This window comes from Trachemys scripta, chromosome 7, assembly GCF_013100865.1.
Source record: "Trachemys scripta elegans isolate TJP31775 chromosome 7, CAS_Tse_1.0, whole genome shotgun sequence".
NCBI classification, from domain to species: domain Eukaryota; kingdom Metazoa; phylum Chordata; order Testudines; family Emydidae; genus Trachemys; species Trachemys scripta.
In genome coordinates this window covers 25,570,996-25,589,235 of record NC_048304.1, presented here as the reverse complement: position 1 = coordinate 25,589,235, position 18,240 = coordinate 25,570,996, and the positions used below count along the sequence as shown (strand labels likewise).

The 18,240-nt window shown below is 40.4% G+C and overlaps 1 protein-coding gene across 6 annotated transcripts in view; it reads right to left on the bottom strand.

Annotated features, from left to right (window-relative positions):
- The window catches only part of ERC2 (ELKS/RAB6-interacting/CAST family member 2), an 840,163-nt gene extending 822,306 nt beyond the window's left edge, over positions 1-17,857 (bottom strand). For all 6 annotated transcript variants that reach the window (XR_004646570.1, XR_004646571.1, XR_004646572.1 and 3 more), the window contains exon 1: positions 17,652-17,857. The gene's annotated coding sequence lies outside the window, so the exon portion shown is untranslated. The remainder of the gene's footprint in view (positions 1-17,651) is intronic.
- Between the last annotated feature and the right edge of the window lie 383 nt (positions 17,858-18,240).

The following is an 18,240-nucleotide window of genomic DNA, read 5'->3' as shown; positions in this document are numbered from 1 at the left end:
AATTGATGGCACCAGCGGTAAAAAAGAGACAGTCCCCAGTACTAAGAGAGGGAGGCACTTGCCAAAGGACCATAGGTAACTCCTCCCAGTGGAATCTCTGGCACCCATTGGCTAGTTGGGGGAGAGGGGTGCTGATTGGCCAGCATTCCCCAACTCCCAGGATTCAGACCAGCGCAGTGGCCACGTGGAGCCTCTTTTGGCTCTGTTCCAGCAGCACAGTACAGCATACCTACCAATACTTGGCAATCAAAAATAAGCACACTTTATATAGCAAACTGTCTTCCAAAGAAGGTTGGATGTCTCCATGCATATTTATTTTGATTGATTGCTCCTTAATTGAAAGAGTCAAGGATGTTTAATAATAAAATCCTTTATTGAAAATGTTGGTAACTGAATTTAACTAAGCAAACTAACAAAAAGCAAAGTTCTAAGAGTTAGGTTAGAAGTCCTTTCCCCTCTCAGTTGCTCAATTCTCCCACTTCTGGGCTCTTGTCATGTCATCATTTCACTAATTCTTCAGTCACTAAAAATACAAGTCCTGTCTGCTTTTAATGTAAAAACAAAACAACAGAACAAAAAGCAAACAGAAATTCACCAAAACAAACAAACACACACAACTTTAAAACTTTCATAGATTTTACAGCCAGAAGGGACCATTGTGATCATCCCGTCTGATCTCCTATACGGCACAGGCCACAGAACTTCACCAAAATAATTCCTACAGCATATCTTTTAGAAAATGATCCAATCTAGGTCTAAAATTTGTTAGTGATGGAGAATATATCATGACACTTGCTAAAGTATTCCAATGATTAATTACTTTCACCATTAAAAAAAACATATACGTGCCTTAATTCCAGTCTGAATTTGTCTAGCTTCAACTTCTACCCATTGGGCCGTGTTACACCTTTCTCTGCTAGACTGAAGAGCCCAGTATTAAATATATGTTCCCCATGTCAGTGCTCAGACTGTAATCAAGTCACCAGTCAGCCTTCTCTTTGTTAAACTAAATAGTTTTAGCTCCTTGAGTATATCACTATAAGGCATGTTTTCTAATCCTTTAATCATTCTTGGTGTAGAAATTCATTTCAAGTGTGCCTCTTTGGGCCTTCTTGGCCCATGCAGGCCCTCTCAGCAGGCACCAGATGCCCCTAGAGCAGTGATGGGCAACCTGTGGCCCGTGCCGCTTCCTGCAGATCCCATTGGCCGGGAACAGCAAACCACGGCCACTGGGAGCTGCAGGCAGCCATGCCTGCGGACGGTCAATGTAAACAAACTGTCTCGCAGCCCGCCAGTGGATTGCCCTGACAGGCCGCCTGTGGGCAACATATTGTCCACCACTGCCCTAGAGATTTTGTTATGTTTACTCAATGCTCCTGCAAATTCTAGGAGGTGCTTTTAAATAATTCTATTTCCACCTAGAAGAAACAAATCTCACTTCTCTGACCCTTTCTACACAGAAGTTAGTTCTTCCTAATGCACATTTTCTATGTAGTAGTATTGTCTCTAAGGGAGTTCACAAGGTTGGCAAGTGCTGTACTATTTTAACTTTGACATTTCATTGATAAAATGCTCAGTTTTTTCAGCTGAAAACTAAAACAGAAAAAAAACCTATTACTGCAGCAATCATAAAGACACTGTTTTAAAATCTGATTTTTCCCTCATCATATTCAACTTCCAGATTTAAGATGACATATAACAAAATAGCCATTATTGTAACCCTCCCAATTTTCAAGTTGATGTATTTTACATGACAGACTGAATTTAACCCTAGTTTTAAAAAAAAAAAATCTTAAATTCTTGGTTTACCCAATTAATTAACATATACAGAATCAAAGCAGTCTTTCAGACACACTTTCCCCCACACATAAAAACATTAGGGAAAATATTCATTACAACTTTTGTTTGTAAAAGCAGCCTGAAGCAACCATTAACATGATGGAGCACATCCTTATTTATGTTAGGGGCAGCTTTGTGCTGGTCCACCAGCAAGAAGCTCCCTTAAAGGTACCTTATCCAGCAGCTGGAAGATTGGGACTACAGCTAGCACAAGTTAAGACTGTCACCAGGCAGATTTAAATTGTCCCAGAAGGTTGCAAATTTGTAGGGGTGGGATTCAGCCCAAAATAAAAGGAGAGCAAAGATGGCCACTTTTTGACATACATCCCTCCTAAGGTATGCCTCTCCACCACCCAAACTTGTCAGCATATAAAATGGACAGTGGTTATTATGTATGATAGTTACAGAGTCAGACCTTTAGCTGGTTTAAATGAGTCTTGCTCACTGAAGCTAATGCAAGTATGCAAATTTATGCCATCAGAAGATTTGACCCATAGTCTTCATTTAGAATGACGGGTCCAGTTTACAGTGGATGAGACTTTGAACTACCCCGAAGATGAGAGATTGTGATCTAGAGGGTTTTTTTTTTTAAACTTGCTTAAAAAATATGGAATTATGGAAGAGCTGTAGTTACATCCTAGTTCGGGTTGGATTCAACTTTGCATTTAAGCCAGGATTCATTCTCTTTGTATTGTATGAAAAATACAATTAATCTTCTCCAAATTTACAGTACAATCTCTGAGTAAAAACTGAAAACACAGATAATTTTTAAGTAAATCTGTTAATTTATGAGTGCTAATTAATTAAAAACGGGTCTTGAAAAAATTCATATTTTACATCACGATTTTTGGGTCTTTCAAGCTTAAAAACTACAGACTAAACAGTTTGACATTTGTACACATTGATATTTAGGATCTCTCTCTGGGGAGAGAATTGTTTTAATTAATATTGGGAAAACAATTTATCATAACATGAAAAATATGTACAATGGGTAGCATATAATGTGGGGATTTTTTGTTAATACCTATTTAACGTCAGTTATTAATTAAAATTTTAGAATAAAGGATGTCTTGGTTAAAGATTAATCAACATTTCCTCTTTCAATTAAGGTGTTAGAGCTTGCAAAAGATATGATTGGAGAAGGTCCACCAGAAAACTTAAGGAAGACCAATCTTCCGATTCCCGGTATTTCTAGTATAAATGCATTAAAAAACTTTTCTAACAATCTTTCAGGCCTTGTTTTTAAGTCATAAAGAAGAAAAAATGGCAAAAGCCCAATTTAAAAAAAATCTTTTGCAGATCATCTTTAAAATCAAATGGAGTATGGAGGGGGTTCCAGACGTATTAAAGAAAAGCAACCGTTTCCATAAATGGTATGTAACTCCAAATACAATACATAGTATAAATCAATGATTCATCATATTAGGCCAGACTTTCAGCTGGACGGAAAGTGTCCAGTTTACATACTGTTAGAATGCTAGTGGAATGGCCTAAAATGAGAAATATTTTAAAAAATTAATAGAAAACAAAAATGGATAAGATAAACTGGAAGTATTATGCTTATATTACAGTTTAAATATTCACACTATTTTGCCCCAGTTGGAGACTATAATTTGCATTTGAGTGTCCAACTGCATTTTAAGCAGTCAGGTACGATTCATATATGCAGCCTGGTATAACTAATTCGGCATCTCACCAAAACAGAGAGAATGTGTGTTAAGTGCATAAAGAGCTGTGAGTCTTGGCAAACAAATTAAGACTCTGGTCCTGCAATTGGATTTGTTAGTTCAGACCCCTTCATTATTAGATCCAATTGCAAGATTAAGGCTTAAACCTTATTTATAAATAAAGGCTATTATATTAAGGCTTGGTTTTTATATATGCCTATTTTCTCATAGGGAATATATTTGTGTATATTATTCCATTCAGGCCCTTTAGATAAAGGAAGCCCATCAGTAGAAGAAATTAAGTTTTTTATAATCTTGAACATTTTAGGAGGAATTCCTTTAATCACTCATATTAGTTTCTATACTATGTTGTAAGAATATGGATTGGGAAAAAGACTCATACAAAATTTAGGGAGTAAACGACTATGGGTACAGCAGCTATTATGTTTTAGACTTTGCAGAAATTTGTGATGTAGATAAGGCCATATTTTATTTTTAAAAGGGGAACAGACAGGAGAGCCATTTATATTGTTTCATGCAACAGGCTCATTTAACACAATATCAACTCATTATGGAGGATCACTCTCTGTATTTGTTTTCCCTTAGATATCCAATAAGTGACGCATGATCTTCATAAAACACTATTATAATTCATCAGCTCTACAAACTACAAAATGAACTCATACAGATAACTGGTTCAATCAAAAAGTGATAAACATGTCATGATATGAAAAAATTTAATTTATAAGGAAAGAAATTAAAGATATGATTGGAAAAGTCATATTTGGACTGCATGATAGAGGTGTCAGTAATCCAAAATAAATTTTATTATTTGCATAATGTAGGAGGTAATGGTAGAAGAGAAACCACAAGGCATGTAAAACATGCCTATAGTGCCTCAAATATCTATGATTGTCTACATATACACAGACATAATGATTATAAATTAAATAACTTTTTGAAGCACAAAGTGTCAATAACTAAGCATACAGTGTGACCTATTTATTATAGGAAGGGAGTTTAAAGATGGGCTATTTATTTTCATATAAAGAATTCAGAGATAGGACTTGAAAGTAATGATAAAACTGCCTCAAGATTCTCTAAAATAAATTATATATATCTACAAACACACAAAGTACTCAAATGAATCTATAACTAGTTGAGCAAATTTGTGTACAATTCTATATCTGATTACTAACACTGTTATTAAATAAATAAAAATTCATCCTTTCATTTCACAGGTTCCTAAAGTGCCTTTAAAAATTATGCAAACACTTACACACACACACACACACACACCCCAAACCTTTATGTATAGGAGTAGTTTCCACTGAATTCTTTAGGACTTACTCCGGTTAGTCAAATTATACACACTCAACTATTTGCAGAATAAAATCATATATCAGTTTTTCCTTTTAGTAATAAGAACATTATTTTTGTTTAGGAAAACAATAGAATAGCATCCTGTTCAAAGAATACTTTCAAGATAACACTGAACAGCGCACTGATACACAGATACCCTCCCACCAACAGCACAAGAAGAATATTCAATATCTTCATTAACGACTTAGATATTGGCATAAAAAGTACGCTTATTAAGTTTGCAGATGATACCAAACTGGGAGGGATTGCAACTGCTTTGGAGGACAGGGTCATAATTCAAAATGATCTGGACAAATTGGAGAAATGGTCTGAGGTAAACAGGATGAAGTTTAACAAAGACAAATGCAAAGTGCTCCACTTAGGAAGGAAAAATCAGTTTCACACATACAGAATGGGAAGAGACTGTCTAGGAAGGAGTACGGCAGAAAGGGATCTAGGAGTTATAGTGGACCACAAGCTAAATATGAGTCAACAGTGTGATGCTGTTGCAAAAAAAGCAAACATGATTCTGGGATGTATTAACGGGTGTGTTGTGAGCAAGACACGAGAAGTCATTCTTCCGCTCTACTCTGTGCTGGTTAGGCCTCAACTGGAGTATTGTGTCCAGTTCTGGGCACCGCATTTCAAGAAAGATGTGGAGAAATTGGAGAGGGTCCAGAGAAGAGCAACAAGAACGATTAGAGGTCTTGAGAACATGACCTATGAAGGAAGGCTGAAAGAATTGAGTTTGTTTAGTTTGGAAAAGAGAAGACTGAGAGGGAACATGATAGCAGTTTTCAGGTATCTAAAAGGGTGTCATAAGGAGGAGGGAGGAAAACTTGTTCAGCTTAGCCTCTAAGGATAGGACAAGAAGCAGTGGGCTTAAACTGCAGTAAGGGAAGTTTAGGTTGGACATTAGGAAAAAGTTCCTAACTGTCAGGGTGGTTAAACACTGGAATAAATTGCCTAGGGAGGTTGTGGAATCTCCATCTCTGGAGATATTTAAGAGTAGGTTAGATAAGTGTCTATCAGGGATGGTCTAGACAGTATTTGGTCCTGCCATGAGGGCAGGGTACTGGACTTGATGACCTCTCGAGGTCCCTTCCAGACCTAGAATCTATGAATCTATGAAAAAACTCCACATGGACTCCTCCTGAGGGTCGAAATGACAGTCTGGACCTATACATAGAATGCTTCCGCCGACGTGCACAGGCAGAAATTGTGGAAAAACAACATTGCTTGCCTCATAACCTAAGTCATGCAGAACGCAATGCCATCCACAGCCTCAGAAACAACCCTAACAGTATAATCAAAGAGTCTGATAAAAGAGGTGCTGTTGTCATCATGAACAGGTCTGGCTACCAAAAGGAGGCTGCCAGACAACTCTCCAAAACCAAATTCTACAGGCCACTTTCCTGAGATCCCAATGAGGAATACACTAAGAAACTGCACCATCTACTCAGGACACTCCCTACACTAACACAGGTACATATCAACATATCCTTAGAGCCCCGACCGGGGTTATTCTATCTACTACCCAAGATCCACAAACCTGGAAATCCTGGACGCCCCATCATCTCTGGAATTGGCACTCTCACTGAAGGACTGTCCAGGTATGTGGACTCTCTACTCAAACTCTACGCCACCAGCACTCCCAGCTATCTCCGTGACACCACTGATTTCCTGAGAAAACTACAATGCATTGGTGATCTTCCAGAAAACACCATCCTAGTCACCATAGATGTGGAGGCTCTCTACACAAACATCCCACACACAGATGGAATACAAGCTGTCAGGAACAGTATCCCTGACAATGCCACAGCACAAGTGGTTGCTGAGCTCTGTGACTTTATCCTCAGACACAATTATTTCAAATTTGGTGACAATATACACCTCCAGACCAGTAGCACCGCTATGGGCACCCGAATGGCCCCACAATATGCCAACATTTTTATGGCTGACCTGGAACAACGCTTCCTCAGCTCTCGTCCATTCACGCCCCTTCTCTACCTACGCTACATTGATGACATCTTCATCATCTGGACCCATGGGAAGGAGACTCTGGAAGAATTCCACCACAGTTTCAACAGCTTCCACCCCACCATCAACCTCAGCCTGGACCAATCTACACAGGAGGTCCACTTCCTAGACACCACAGTACAAATAAGTGACGGTCACGTTAACACCACCCTATATCAAAAACCCACCGACCACTATGCCTACCTTCATGCCTCCAGCTTCCATCCCGGACACACCACACGATCCATCGTCTACAGCCAAGTGCTGAGGTACAACCGCATCTGCTCCAACCCCTCAGACAGAGACCAACACCTACAAGATCTTCAACAAGCATTCTCAAAACTATGATACCCGCACAAGGAAATAAGGAAACAAATCAACAGAGCCAGAAGCGTACTCAGAAGCCTCCTGCTGCAAGACAAGCCCAAGAAAGAAACCAACAGAACTCCACTGGCCATCACCTACCTCAGCTAAAACTTCTCCAACGCATCATCAGTGATCTACAACCCATCCTGGTCAACGATCCCTCGCTTTCACAGGCCTTGGGAGGCAGGCTAGTCCTCACCCACAGACAACCCGCCAACCTTAAGCATATTCTCACCAGCAACCACACACCGCACCATAGTGACTCAGGAACCAATCCATGCAACAAACTTCGATGCCGAGTCTGCCCACATATCTACACCAGCGACACCATCACAGGACCTAACCAGATCAGCCACAACATCACCAGTTCATTCACCTGCACGTCCATCAATGTAATATACACCATCATGTGCCAGCAATGCCCTCTGCTATGTACATCAGCCAAACTGGACCCGGTCCCTACATAAAAGGATAAATGGACACAAGTCAGATATTAGGAATGGCAATATACAAAAACCTGCAGGAGAACACTTCAGTCTCCCTGGACACACAATAGCAGATTTAAAGGTAGGCATCCTGCAGCAAAAAAACTTCAGGACCAGACTTCAAAGAGAAACTGCTGAGCTTCATAAATTTGTTAGTCTCTAAGGTGCCACAAGTACTCCTGTTCTTCTTTTTGCGGATACAGACTAACACGGCTGTTACTCTGAAACTTGCTGAGCTTCAGTTCATTTGCGAATTTGACACCATTAGCTCAGGATTAAACAAAGACTGTGAATTGCTAGCCAACTACAAAAGCAGTTTCTCCTCCCTTGGTGTTCACACCTCAACTGCTAGAAGAGGGCCTCATCCTCCCTGATTGAACTAACCTCGTTATCTCTGCTACTGGAGTTGCCATTTTTTTGAGGAGACAGAACTAAATTCCCAAACAACTGGGAATAATTATTAAATATTTCATAGTACTTTTCTGTTGTGTTACACCCTCCTTTCCTGCCTTAGTACAAAAGTTGAGCCTAATCTGTTCAAGCATTATCCATGCCAATTCATAAGAAATTGTGAGCCATCATTGTAGACATCAAATATGAACATCTAACATCTGTTTTCAGTGTTATTCTACTTAGCAAAAAGAGTTGTCTGAGCAGATTTACAATTTTTTTTTAAAAGATGTCTGTGTAAAAGCCACAGTACAGCATACCTGCCAATATTTGGCAATCAAAAGTAAATACGCCTTTCACAGCAAACTGTTTCTTCCAAAGAAGGAGGCCAAAAGAAGCATTTAGGAGCACCTGTATCTTTCTGTAGTAGCAGCAGAAAAAGAACCAAGACTGAATGCAGTTATGCTTTATCATGTTCTACTATTTTGCTAATCTTGTCTCAGTATTCAAAGAATGATGTAACAAGGAAGCTGTATTTCAAAAAAATAATGTTTCTTTTTGGAAGAGGGGAGATGGGAGAAAATTGTAAAGACATAGTTCATGAGGTCACAGAAAAATTTAGACCCTAGGAGGTCTTTTTTTAGAAAACAGAAGATTCATACAGGGTATAACATACACACAACAAAATACTACGTTGGTCATGTATCTCTTGGAAAATTAATTTTTAAATTAATTTTATTGCCTGTGAAAGGTGCTGGGTTAACAGCATTGAAGACTAAAGGAGCAGCAGCAATGCAATCTCCCTCAAAATTTGACATGAAGGGACCATCTCCAGGTGAATTCAGTTAATGGCCTCTGGGAATCAAAAGGATGTTATTGGTTCCATTTGTGAGGTTGGACTTTGTAAACTTCATTTGCAACTGCACTGAGCAGTCATCCTATTTTACTAACCTTACATCAGCTGCACTGGATCTGAACTAATTACCTGGAGGTAAAATGCTCTGTATCCTATTAACAATACCCTTATTGCATGAGTGGCAGCACTGTACTTCTACTTCTCTCACTTCCCCTGAAATGAGTCTGTTTCCCTTGCATTCACACTGATAACCAGAAGGCAGCTAACAATCTGTCATACCAGTTCCCCTTTTCCAGTAACACCTATCCCAACTGCACACAGTTATCTGAATGACAATAACACTAGCAGTTTTCACAGGTAAAGCTACCATTTATCTTACTCTTGTTTCAGATCTTTTGCCTCCCTTTATCTTTTCATGCTTATATCCTACATTTTTAGAATTTTTTAATTTAATTATTTTAAACTCTAAAGCACAATCTTTCCAATCATTTTACTTGCTAAAATACTTATTCTCCATTTTTCCAAACACCAACCACTAGGTTCTATTGCAGCATTGGGCCAGGAGTAGTCAGAGCAATACCATAAAATGCATTAGCATGACATGCAAACAGCTTAAAACTGTTAAATATGTAAATAGACAAATTAGAAATGGAACAACACTTGAAAAAAATGGTAATCTGATCATTAAAGAAAGAAGGCAGGCTGGCCAGAGAGTAGTTGTTCCAAATTCTCACTTAAAATAAGTGCTATACTGTAAAAGTAGGTTTCTTGGAGAATGGTCTGTGTTAGCCCAGAAAATTCATCTGCTCCTTATTTCCAGAACATGACTTCAGAAGTGAGGAATTTCTCTAGGCAACTAAAGGGCAAATCTACCTAGGCATTCAAGGATAGCTTGCAACCCTACGGTGGAACTAAGCTCTTATCCTCAAATGTACCCTATCCACTGCCATTAAAAGGGAGGGCAGGGGGGAAAAGAGGCGGAATATGCTCCTACTGGAACCAAAGGCAAGCTATATGCTACTAAAGACTACTGCCTGGACCCTAAGACAATCAATATTTCTCCACTGTCCAGACTCCCCTGGAAAGAGACTGGATATCTTTAGACTAAAAATGATGGGAAACTAAAGCCGTTTTCACCAGCACCAGCTCCAAAAGATCTCTCATGTCTGGTAGTATGCTGCCATGCAAGTGTATTAGCATAGTGATTCTCTGCTACAAAAAACACTATCACCTCAGGAAAACCTTTTCAAAAGCAACATCAACAGACATAGATAAATGAGGTTATATAGACATACTGAACGCATGATAGAAGATGGTTCCAGAGAGGAAGACAGCAACCTCTCTCCAAATTCTGGACCCCATGGCTGACAAGGCCTAACTTGCACTATCAGAATCACCATGATCCTTGCTGGACCAGTTTCTTCATGGAAAAAGAAAAGAACCAATTATTACTTTAAGAAGTGGGGATTAGAAATCACAGGCAAATAAACCAAGTAAATTGCTAGACTTCCCTGAAAAGAGTCAAAACTGTTACACTAATTTTAAATATCTTCTGAAGCTCTTACCTCTGTCCTTAACACTGGAATTTATCAAAAAGATAAAAAGCACCAGTTGTCTGGTATAAATAATAACACAGAGCACGAAAGTTGAAGCTCAGGAACCAATATTTAGTAGAATGAAGATTCATGCCCAAATTTTTTCTGTACAAATGCACATTTGATATCTAAGTTTATAGCCTTGCCTAGACCCCAAATATAGCCTATAATCATTCTGAGGCAGAACAGGAAAAAAAACCCAACCAGTTTACTTCACACATTAGATATGGACAGCAATAGCCTAGCATAAATCCAATCCACTTTACTTCAAAAGGATTATTTTTTAAAGAGTCATTAACACACACTCAAACAAAAAGGGAACCCAATTAAAGGCAAAAATGCTCTGAAACAATTTTAATTGATTTTTCTGCTGATCTATATTTTCTATTTCTTCTTTTTAGTATTGCCCAGAAAAATCACCATTGCTGGTACAAGCTAGAGAGGGACAAAAAGGGAGTGATGGTTTTGCTTTCAATTTTGTAAAGTCTCAGTCACTGGGTTTTAATTTTGCAAGCCTGAAGCCAAAGCTACTCTAGACCCATGGTTTTTGATGCAGTTTCTAAGAATGTGGTATATTTTACATTTCCCAAGTTTTCCCTGCTGACCTGTGATTCTCAAAATGAAGTTACCTACTTTTCCATTTAAGTAACACTTGTCTTGCTTCAAGGACTATGAAAAAAATAAAAGCAAAAAAGTTATGAAAATACAGCATTAACATTGCAAACTAAAAATCAAAGCATCTGGTAAGCCACCCTCAACATTGCCAAATACACATAAAAGCATCCAAAAGACTATCATCTATATTGAAAAAATACGTTGAGGATACACAGTAAAGAACCCTGAAGACTGGAAAAGATATACATAAGAGCACACAGTACATCAGCCTTTCAGCACTGCAAAAATTCATGCAAGAATATTACAAAGTTGCACCTCACCTAGGGTATTTTTAAAGTGAATAAAAATTACTGACTCTGCCCCTCACAGTCTATGTTAGATCAAAAACATAACATGTTAGGATGGATAGAAGTACTATAAATACTGGGAGAGAAAAGTTGTCTTTGAAGAAGACACACACAGGCCTTAATGGCCTTAGATCTCTTTTTCCTTTTCACCTTGGGGGAATGCTCCTCTGAAATGCTTCCAGCTCCACACACAAGGCCATTTAGACAGGCAGAATTGTAGGATTTAAATAAGTGGATGAGATGGTGGAGTTGGGAGGAAGGATTTAGGTTTATTAGGAATTTAGGAACCTTATGGAAAAGAAGGAACCTATACAGAAAAGATGGGCTCCACCTAAACCAAAACAGAACCAGATTGCTGGCATGTAAAATAAAAAAGGTTGTAGAGGAGTTTTTAAATTAAGGGCTGAGGGAAAGCCAACAAGTGCACAGAAGCACACAGTTCAGACAGAAACATCCCTTAGGGAACGATTTATTAAAGGAGATTCTCTATATCCTAATAAAGAAGAAAGGATAGAAGTTGAAGAAGTACAGGTGGGAACAGAAGATAAACAATCAAACAAAAAACAATCCCATCCAAATACATCACATGAAAGCAGACAACTAAATATAGACAAATTTTATAAGTGTTGTCTTCAAATGCTAGAAGTCTAAATCTAAGATGGGTAAACTTGAGTGCCTGGTATTAAATGAAGATAATGATATAACAGGCATCACAGAAACTTGATGGAATGATCGTAATCAATGGTGGTATATCAGGGTACAAAATATATAGGAATAACAGAGTAGGTTGCACATGTGTGGGAGTAGCACTATTTGTGAAAAAGCATATAGAGTCAAACATAGTAAAAATTTTAAATGAAAAATCAAACACTACAATAGAATCTCTATGGACAGAAATTCCATGCTTGAATAATAAGAGTATAGCAGATGGAACATACTACCAATCATCTGATTAGGATGGTGACAGTGATTGTGAAATGCTCAGGGAGATTAGAGAGGTTACAAAAACAGAAAACCCAATAATAAAGAGGGATTTCAACTATTCCCATATTGACTGGGTAATTGTCGCCTCAGGATGGGATTCAGAGATAAAATTTCTAGACACCACTGCTTCTTGGAGTAGCTAGTCCTGGAACCCACAAGGGGAGAGGCAATTCTTGATTTAGTCCTAAGTGTAGAACAGTATTTGGCCCAAGAGCAGAACTGCTCAGTCATAGCAATCATAATGTAATTAAATTTTACATTCTTTAAGGAGGAGGGGAAATACCAAAGAAATCCACCACAGAAGCATTTAACTTCAAACTACACAAAAATGAGGAACCTATTTAAACAGAAATTAAAAGAACAGTCACGAGTGAAATGCCTGCAAGCTGCATGGTAACTACAGTAAAACCTGCCTTAGAGACCAACTCTGAAGAGAGACCACCTGACAAGAGTGACGGCTTGCAGAGGCCTTGGAACACCACCACTCTGTGGTGTTCAAACCTTTGAAGAGAGCCCACTTCTTACAAGCGACCACTTTTGCTAACTCCCATGAGTGGTCACTCTTGGCAGCTTTTACTGTATTTGAAAACAAATAGAGGTTCAAACTAAATATATACTCATCACCCAAAAAGAAAAAAAAAACAGTAAAGGGACTAAAAAATGTCACCATGACTAAACCACATAATGGTCAGAAGCAAAAAAGCATCCTTTAAAAACTGGAAGGCCAATCCTACTGAGGAAGACTGACAGGAGTATAAGCTCTGGCAAGTCAAATGTAAAAATATAATTAGGCAGGCCAAAAAATAATTTGAAGAACAACTAGTAAAAGACACAAAGATCAACAGCAAAAAAAATGTTAAGTACATCAAAAGCAGAAAGCCTGCCAAACAAACAATCAGTGGGGTGACCTGATGATCAAGGAGCTAAAGAAGCACTCAAAAAAGACAGAGCTGTTGCAGAGAAGTTTAATGAATTCTTTGCATTGGTCTTCACTGCAGAGGATATGAGGGAAATTCTCACATCTAAGCCATTCTTTTTAGGTGACAAATCTGAGGAACTATCCCAGATTGAGGTGTCTATAGATGAGGTTGTGGAACAAATTGATAAATTAAACAGTAATAAGTCACCGGATCAGATGGCATTCACCCAAGAATTCTGTAGGAACTCAAATATGAAATTGCAGAACTACTAGTTGTGGTATGTAACCTATCAGTTAAATCAGCCTCTGTACCAGATGACTGGAGGATAGATAATGCAATGCCAATTTTTTAAAAAGGCTCCAGAGGTGATCCTGGCAATTACAGCCTAACATCAGTATCAGGCAAGTTGGTTGAACCTATAGTAATGAACAGAATTATCAGACATAGATAAACACAATATGTTGCAGGAAGAGTCAACTTTGCTTTTGGTGAGGCATGATTTCCCTTTTAAATCTATTAGAATTCTTTTAGGGAGTCAACAAGTATGTGGACAAGAGTAATCCAGTCAATATAGTTTACTTGGTTTTTCAGAAAGCCTTTGACACAGTCCCTCACTAAAGGCTTTTAAGCAAACCAGGCAATCATGGGATAAGAGGGAAGATCCTCTCATGGATTAGTAACTGGTTAAAAGACAGGAAACAAAGGATAGGAATAGATGGTCAGTTTTCAGAATGGAGACAGGTAAATAGCACGGTTCCCCAAAGATCTCTACTGGGACCTGTGCTGTTCAACATATTCATAAATGATCAAGAAAAGAGTCAACTATACAAAATAACTCAAGATAGTTAAGTCCAAAGCTGGCTGTGAAGAGTTACAAGAGGATCTCACTAAACTGGGTGACTGGGTAACAAAACAGCAGATGAAATTCAATGTTGCTAAGTGCAAAGTAATACACACTGGAAAACATAATCCCAACTATATATACAAAATGATGGGGTCTAAATTTGCTCAGAAAGAGATGTTGGAGTCATTGTGGATAGTTCTCTGAACTTGTCTGCTCAATGTGCAGCAGCAGTCAAAAAAGCCAACCATTAGAAAAAGGGACAGATAATAAGCCAGTAAATATCACAATGCCACCATATAAATCCATGGTATACCCACACCTTGCATACTGCATGCAGTTCTGGTCATCCCATCTCAAAAAAGGTATTAGAATTAGAAAAGGTACAGAAAAGGGCAAAAAGTTAATAGTGGCATGGAACAGTTTCCATATGAGGAGAGATTAAAAAGGCTGGGACTGCTCATTTTAGAAAAGAGACGAATAAGGGGGGATAGGATAAATGTCTATAAAATCATGAACGGTATGGAGAAAGTGAATAAGGAATTATTATTTACCTCTTCACATAACACAAGAACCAGGGGGTCATCATCACCCAACGAAATGAATAGGCAGCAGGTTTAAAACAAACATAAGGAAGTACTTCACACAACTCACAGTCAAGTTCTGGAACTCATTGCCAAGGGATGTTGTGAAGGCCGAGAGTATAACTGGGTTAAAAAAAGAATTAGATAAGTTCATAGAGGACAGGTCCATCAATGGCTATTAGCCAAGATGGTCAGGGATACCCAGTGCCCTGGGTGTCAACAAGCCTCTGATTGCCAGAAACTGGGACTGGACAACAGGGCTCAATAATTGTCCTGTTCTGTTAATTCCCTTTGAAGCATCTGGCACTGGTCACTATCAGAAGACAAGATACTGGACTAGATGGACCATTGATCATACCCCGTGTGGCCATTCTTATGTTATGGGAGCAGTAGAATAGTTTAGGTGGGCAGAGCCTTTTCTCCCACATAGGGCAGTAAGAACTATTGAGGGAGGGTCTCCAAATGCACAAATATTGGGGGTGTCCCTCTAAACCCTTCTACTTCCATAAGGCAGTGAGAAGACCTGGAGAGAGTCAATTTCCTATACCAGCATAGGGGAGTCAGGAAATTGGGCCTCCATATCAACATCCTAGCAGCAAGGACTTGCTTCCAGCACCAACTGGGCAGCCCGTCTCTTCCCACCCCCAGACCATAAAAAGTGAAAGGATCTGGGGAGACTGTCTGCCTCACTGCTACCACATAAGGCAATAATACGGCCTGGAGAGACTCTTTCTCCCCTCCATGTATAGGGAAGTAAGGGAACTGGGAAAGTCTCTCCTCTCCCCCAGGAGGCACTTCAGGGGACCCAGAACATATGTTTTTCCTCACCCATCCATGGGCAGTGAGGGGAGGTGGGACAAGTCCTTCCCCTGCTACCATAGCAGCAAGAGGAGCCTGGGAAGGAGTTTTACCCCTCTGGCACAGAGCAAGGAGAAGTGTCTCACTAACATACCCCATTGAAGAGGGGAGTCTCTTTTCCTCTTCCCAGGGAGCCGACAGTGAGGAAGAGATGGGGTGCACTCTCTCCTCTCCTTCTCCGGGGCAGCTAAAGGAGATGGGAAGCCACCTCTCTCGTTCATGGGGCGGTGTCTCTCTTCCTTCCCCCAGCGGGCAGAGAAGGGAACCGAACTGAGCCCATTTCCTCCCTAGCTATCCGGGAGCCTGGTGAGAGTCTCACCCCCCTGAGCCGGCGGGCGGTGCTGTGGGGCGGAGGGAGCTTCTTGCCTCCATAGAAGCAGGAGGAAATTTCCCGCTCCACCTGTGCAGCGTGATGGGCTGCAGCCTTCTCACTCCTGGAGCAGGCTCGGGGGAGAAAAAGCACCTCCCCGGCCGCTGGGGATGGGGGTCCGTTCACACACGTGCCATGCCAGGGGGATGGAAGCTGCAAGAATCTTGGGGGCTGGTGGTGTTCACACCCCAGCAGGCGAGGGGAGCCTGCGGGCGCAGAGACAAGCCTCACGGTGCACTGAGTGCTGCGAGGGAGCCTAAGATTACGGGGGGGTGTCCCTCGCTCATCGCCCTGAGCGCGGGGGGAGCGGCTAGGGAAGGCATCAGAGGAGTTGTCTGTGTCCCTGTGATGGCAGGGCGGGGGAGTTGGCGCGTAGCACGTCCTCCCCTCCCGCGGGGCGGCACGGAAAGGGGGCCGAGACAGGTGCTGAGTCTCTCTTTCTACACCGCCCAGCGCCCTAGGGAAATGAAGGAGCAGCGCAGAAGCCACTTAGGGGGAGAACGCTGCCCGCCTGTGAGGGGAAAGGGCTACAGAAGGCTTCCTCCCCCCTTTGGTGGAGCTGTGGGGAAGGGGCACGGAAGGCGAGGGGGAACCGGGCCCACAACTGATTGGGAAAATAACAAATGGTTAAGTGAAACCCTTGATTTAAAAAGCCAGAGCAGGAAACTATCCCTGACAAGTGGGATTTGCCCTCCTCTTGGCTGCACGCATTGGCCGTGCTCATTGCAACGAGCCAGTTTCTGCCAGTGCAAGTGGCCTGTTGGATTGTCCATCAAAAGGGAAATATCAATTCGCCGCTAAGGGAGTAGATTCCCTTCCATCCATCACAAGGCTTAGCAGGTAGCCGCCTAGAAATCAATCACACACTAATAAAAAAGACACCACCCTTCTCCCCATCACATTATTACTCCAGCTCTTTAAGAAAATTTTTGTTTGTTTGTATGATAAATATATTCCTGGGTTTATCATCTGCATCATAATCTTGGGCCACCTAAAATGATCCTTAAACCCACACAGCATTGTAAACGTGCAACCCAACTAAGTATTCATTCATTATATAACTGCAAAATAATATCCTGTTACTCTGACTCTTGATTTCCTTTTCCCAGCCACAAAAAGAAAAAATGAATCAGTTTTTTTTCTGACACCGTTTGTCTTTAAAAAAACCCACCAAGCTTTACAAATTATATGGTCTACAAAGCTAGGAATTTTAAATTCTCATCAATTCCATGCTAGACTTTAATACAATAATAATAATCATTGTAAACTGTTCACAAACATGACAATTATATGGCTGATTATAAGAGAAATTGCAAGAAAGGTATGTAGACGATTCTGTAGGGAGAGGCACTCATTGCTACTAGAATAAGATGTGCACTTGGTCACATTTATTGCAATGTATTAAAGGGCTGGGGGAAAAAAACCCTTTTTTGCCATTTCTTCCTTAATTTTCAGCCACTAAATAATTTTAGACAGCAATATATAACAATTTTGTTAATCAAAATTAATACACAAAAATCTATTATGGCCATATTCTTGCTTAAGCTTCTCACCTTTCAAATCATTGCATCTGTCTTTCCTCCTCACATGGATTTTACAACATCAAGTCTAGCTGACAGCTGATTACAGTGAGGAAAGAGGCAGCGTGGAGAGCTGGAACAGGCGAACATTTAAGAGGCAAGGGAGAGAGGGAGTCTGCTGCAGTCAGGAGAGGTTTGTGTATTTCTATCCCTCGTCTTTCTGTCCCTCAGCGAGTCTCCCTCAGTAAACTGCGAGCCTGGCTCTCTGGCTTGCTAGTCCCTGACTCAACATTCCCAGCATTCCCGAGGAGCTGGGTTTTCATTAGGGCTGAGCAACCTGCCACAAGGGGCAGCAGCAAACTCCCTAAGAACAGAGCAAAAAGAGCTCTAGCAGCACAACCACTGGCACTGCAACCCCATGGATTCCCACCCAAGTATTTGTCTCTGTCCACTCATTGCAGACCCAGGGGTTCCACTATCCCCATCTAATATGTGTGGGTCTGAAAGGACGAAGGGCTGATGGTTTTAAAACAGCCCAAAATTAAATAGTCTGCATGCAGAGCCAGTTGTGATTAAACTATTCTCTTGCCTCTATTCAAAAGGCCAACATTTTCAAAGCCAC